This window comes from Octopus bimaculoides, chromosome 13, assembly GCF_001194135.2.
Source record: "Octopus bimaculoides isolate UCB-OBI-ISO-001 chromosome 13, ASM119413v2, whole genome shotgun sequence".
In the NCBI taxonomy this organism is placed as follows: domain Eukaryota; kingdom Metazoa; phylum Mollusca; class Cephalopoda; order Octopoda; family Octopodidae; genus Octopus; species Octopus bimaculoides.
This window is the reverse complement of record NC_068993.1, coordinates 15662209-15668382: the sequence shown is the minus strand read 5'-3', so window position 1 is coordinate 15668382 and position 6174 is coordinate 15662209.

Genomic DNA, 6174 nt, shown 5'->3' with positions numbered 1-6174 from the left:
ATATAAATATGTATATACAATTGACGTAAAGGAAAACGTATAAAAATGTTTTAATACTAAACCTTTTTCTGACATCACAAGGTTGATAAAATTACATTTAACCTTTACAATTTCAAAAGGTGCTCAAAGTGGTGGTCATAAGCTTCCAGGCACTAGTTCGATGAGTTGCTGCTTGGGCAATACTGGCTAAAGTGTCCAGTGAGATGGCTGCATATTCCGTTTCAGTTCCTTCCTGAAGAGCCGTTAGTGTAGCCAGTCTTCTGCGATACACGACATCCTTTATGGTGCTCGATAAGTCTAAGTCTGTAGATGTAAAATCAGGTGAACGTGAGAGGAAATCAACTGCACACCTTCGTGCTATCTAGTGTCCTTGTAAATACTCAGATAGGTAAGCTCGCTCGTTTCGGCAACAGTATGGTGGTCCCGTCTTGTGGAAAATGTATGTATGACAGGTAAAATTGATATGCGTCGCATTTTTAGGTACGCTTGACCAGTAACATACCTTCAAACAAAAATAGTTATTTTATATCATTTCATGACATTTCTCATCAGACATTGAACACCCCTCCCTTCCCTTGGTACATTGACTGCTTTGTCCGCATAATAAAAGAGACAAAAACAGGTTAAAGATTACTTCTTTAATACTGTAATGTCTGAATAAATTCAATATTAAAATATTTCCACACATTTTTCTTTCCCTGAAGTGTGAATACAATTTTGTTACTGTGTACATATCTTTGAATATTGGACAAATTTTATTTTTTAATATAGCTGATAAATATTTCTGTGATATATTTACATATAAAAATAAAGATTCAAAATTATGTTTTCGTATAAAAGTCTTACAGTAAATATATTTCTGTATAGTTTCACAAGTTTCCCACAAATAACAGAGAGAAACACATTTTATTGATAATTTTTTGTTTAGAAAAAGTTTTCACATAAAAAATGGTTTTATTAAATAGATTTTCGTGCATGTTTTAACGACAAAGGTTTTGTAGGAGAAGGGAGGTCGTATTTTACTAAACTGTTTCGCTGGCCCCTGATTTCCAAATTTTAGTGTATGTTCTTCAATGTATTATTAGTATATGTAGCTGGGATATTATTTCTCATACAGGGTGGTTGGGTTAAATTTGAGAGTTTGTATAAAAGGATAAGAAAATACAATATCACATCAAAAAATAAAGCTATTGTAAAAAAAATCAAATATCAACTAGATTATTGCTAGGAAATAACAATTTTCTCAAAGTAGCTGACCTCAGCTTCCACCACAGCCTTACGGCGACCACAGATCCTAGCGCATGTGTTCTTTATTGGGTCCCCAGGAGGAACTTCAAACACCTCCTACATCTTGACACCATCTCGGCCTTGATACTTCAGGTAGAGAAGCTTTTGTTTTCATTGGGATGTCCGGAAAGTTCATGCCGATTTTTAAAGGAAAGAAAAAGGTCAATAAATATTGCCATTACATTTTTAATTAACCAAACATGAACCATTTTGTTGCACAATGCGTCTCCATCTTTCCTTTAACTTGAAAATACCCTCTTTCCAGAATTGAGGTGGTTTCATGGCAAATAAGTCGAAAGGTAAGCTGCTATAAATCGCCACGAACTTTCCGGACAACCCAATATTGTCCACTCCTCACATGTATTGTGTTGAATCTAATATTTTGCGATATTTTGGTAACTTACTTGCTTTATACATTAAGTTACAACAAAAGCAGCCTAGCATTAAAGGTAGAAGGCATCGTCTTGCACCAACCGTCCAACAAACGGGAACGTGAAACTCTGGGCAACAGCTTTTGTGATATTTCTGCTGTTTTTTGATAAAGCATATCACTCTACCTCGGGTATTCGAGTACTATTTCTTCCACCTTGTTTCGCATTTATGTGCTTACTCCGGTATATATATATATATATATATGTGTGTGTGTGTGTGTGTGTGTGTGTGTGTGTGTATTCACATATGTATATGTGAATGTGCGTGTAAGTGTGTGTATATATATATATATATATATATATGTATATATATACAAATATATATATACATACGTGTGTGCGTGCGCATGTAAGCAATCATTTATGTATATGGGTGAATGATGGCATATACGTATAATTGTTATTTATATTTCTGTAAAAGTTTATTGTGTATTGGTAGGCCTGTCTAACTTTATTTTATGCAGTGACGTCTGTACGCAAGAGTGTGTGAGAACAAGTAGTATACAAACTACATTATATCTGATATTATTTATGCTACACTTTCTTATCTCTTCACCTTTCCCCTTCCCTCCCTTGAATTATCTTCTTCAAGTAATTAACATCCCGTTCTGTTTACACAATGGCGCCTTTTTTAGCTATATAATCACATAACGAAAATATTAGTTGCTTAAGAAACTTCTAAAGTTTCTCTCTCTCTCTCTCTCTCTCTCTCTCTCTCTCTCTCTCTCTCTCTTTATATATATATATATATATATATATTGGCAGAATTCACAAAAAAAAAACAAAACAAAAGAGGAAGACAGGTGGTGTAGAAAACAAACAGACGTATTAGTATAACGCTCGGTAATTGAAAAAGTATTTAACGTTTCAAGCCTACGCTCTTCCACAGAAAGGAACACAGAAAGAAGCAAGCAGAGAAACAAAGGAGAGAGACAAAAAATGTGTGTAGTGGTTAGCGATCTATCATGGCTAATGCCGGACATGCAGCGTGCGGTGAATAAACTGTCGTCTGCGTTACGCAAAATTGAAAATAACACTGACTTCTCATTTTAGCAGATATATTTAGCAAAATTACATAAAGATATCTTGAAATACTAAAGAGTAAGCTAATTCAATAGAATCGCCATTGGCTTCAACCATGGTCTACAGACGATTTCGGAATCTCCTGCAAATCTTCTGGACGGTTTCCTTGTTTAAATTGGTGAATGCTGCCATAATCCTTGCCTTCAGTTCATCTTTGGTAATACAAGGGGTCTTGTTGGTCTCTCGCTCAACTGCATCCCACACATTATAAACAAGGGGGCTTGGAGTCTGGGGAGTTAGGTGGCCAGATGTATGTATGTATGTATGTATATATGTATGTATGTATGTATGTGTATGTATGTACCTTTCTATCTGCATACATACATATATATATATATATATATATGTGTGTGTGTGTGTGATTTGCTTTAATGAGCTTTTACATGATCCGTAAGCTACAGATGAAGTGGAGAAGCTACGTAAGTATGACTCGCATTAGAACATCCAATTACCATCTAAATGCTGTTCGAAAGGACGAACAATAAAGAGAAGTCCAGGAACTTTGATTGCAGCACCGCTAGCCTACCAATACTATTTTTAATTGCATAATAAATAGATGGATTATCAAACACTTCTAATTACAGGATAAATAGCAACTGTTTTTGAGCATCCAATTAAGGCACACAGTTCTAGCTTTCGGCTGAAGAAACCAATTAATTTTGATGGCGTATATTAGCAAAAACCTGCGAGGTGATAGAATGTCTGTTGTTTTTCTTTGCTATCTAGTTGACATCATATATCTTTTCTTAAAACCCAAGATTTGTTGGAAACCTCTCGTCTTTTTGTTACACAAAAAATATGTTCGTGAAAAGGTAATTGGTTCTCATTATGCAATAATCCTCACAATTTGAGTTGCAATTTCGAGAATTCAAGTTGGAGTTTAAGGTGGTAAAAGACAAAATATAATATCCTGCCATGAAAAACTAAAAACGAATATTGTGACGATGCATCTTACTGAAGAAGGTTAATGGTTCACGTATGTTTCGCAAGTTCTGCATAATGGATTTCTTTTATAAAGAAGAAGCAGTTAATTAATACGTCACAGATATTTAGACCATACTAAATATAGTATTTTAGCATGATATTGCTCACAAGATATTTGCTCAACGAGAAGATGCATAAAACGGGATTTTTCTTTTAAGGAGATTCAGACATAATATATTTTTTAGCGAAATAAAAAAAAGATGCCCGGATTTTAACACTGAATATACATCTGCAGCTGGGTATCTCATCATTTCGGCGTTTACAAACATGAAAATTACAAAATCAACAGAAGATAAAATGAAATATTATGCAGGCCTCTTGGAAAAGCCTGTTCATTAAAACGACACAAAAGAAACAAAACGATGAGACCGAGCGAACGAGAGCGCAAGACAAGAATGATAACAAGGCAATGGAGGGTGTGAATAACGAGGGAGAGAATTAACGAAGTTGGATCCACAAGGGTTAGCAGCCAAAGTTTCCATCAAATCGCACTTCAACCTTAAAAGTGATGCACATTAGATGATGCTTTTATACGCAACTCTAAAGAAATAGGATAAACATAGGTTGAATGTTTCAATCATATATTTGCACAATGGAAACCGGTTTCAAACAATTATTTCAGCGGCTCTTCAGTTTTTCGAAGCACTGTAAAAAAAAAAACTCGGAAGTTTGGGCCTTCAACCGGGCCTCTTACGATACCCTTAAAGCCAGGAACTTTTCAGCTGCCTCTCGTATATTTACAAAATGTATATCTACTTTATGTTTTGATTATGTTCATGTTCGATGTTAATAATGTATGTTATTGTTGGGTATATACAAGACCCAGACTAGATTTGAACTAGTAACCTTTATTTTTAAAGTATGTATGAACGTACTACATATTTAGGAAAAAAGAACACATTTAATGAACGTCTATTGATAAAAAGTGATCGAAACATGCTGCAACTTATACATTTTACACAGGAAGTTAATTAGTCGGCAAAGTTTTAATGTCATTAACTAGAACGCGTTTGAAAAATAGATAATTGCACAATAGTCTTTCTGCATTTGAATTTTTGTCTCTCTCATAAAGCCCTCTCCCTTTATCTCCATTCCAACCCCACCCCTACTCCGCCAGAAACACACACACAAACACACACACACACACACACACATACACATACACACACACACACACACACACACACACACACACACAAACTCAGATATATTTTTTTAAATAAGAATCTGACGCTTCCTGCATTCTTACTCTAAGTTCCACGTTTGTAAGAATTCATACGACTGAAGACTCAGTAACCAGAAATTCTGAGTAACTAATCAAGAAGTTTCTATTTATAATAAAAAAATATCAACCTAAACTGTTTAATAAATTCTGTTGTGGTTAGGAAGTGGCAGTCATGATGGCTAGTTTGTAGTTTCGATTCCTAGATCAGGCGATGTGTTCTGTTTTTGTACATAACATACCATTTCTCGTTGATTTAGTCCACACAGCTGGCATAATTGAGTAATCTTGGGGCAGGCGGTGCCCCATCCAGAGGGGGAGTATATGTGCAAAAAATCCAAGAACCCGGAACTGTGGGTCTATGGCCCAGGAAGGATATTTGTTCCTTTTGATATATATATATATAAGAAAGAGAGATGGCAAAGGAATAAATGATTATCTTATGAACTTCGTTATCTTACAGCCGTTTCTGCCATAAGATGCAGTGGGTTCATAGTTGAGTGCCTGAAAAACGCCTTATAGCAACATCGGAGCCTGGAATATGATGAAGTGCAATTTATTTGGGAACCGCTCTATATTCAAATAACACTTCGTTCTGAAATCTACGTATATTGAGTTCTACATCGGATTGTCTGTCTTGCAATGCCTACGCAATATATTAAAATATTAGCGGGACGCGTGAATATTTCACGGAATAAATGGTAAACTTATTGGGTTATTTCTGAAAACTGTATCCGAAAAATCTAAAACTGTAGTCTGTGTTGTGACTGCATCAAAAGATAGCCGTTCCTCTGTTATTCATTGAAAATGAAGGAAATTAGAATTCGATGATTACTTAATGCACTTCATATACTCACTTTATTCTCAATTTTATAGACGTAATACACCACACACTCTCTCTATTTCTACTTCACTCATTGCCTTGCACTCTGTTTCTCTTTTCTTTTTTCGCTCTATGCCTTTCCATTCAATTAACTGTGTGAAAGCGTTACAGACGGGCTAAGTAATGGAGGAAAAGAAGTTAGTTAAAAAAGATTTCACTCATCATCATCTCTCCTACATCTCTCCACCCCACCCATCACATTCTTCCGCTTTCAACTAATAATGTGGAAGCGTTACAGACGGGCTAAGTAACGGACTGACATGTAGAATTATCATAAGATATAT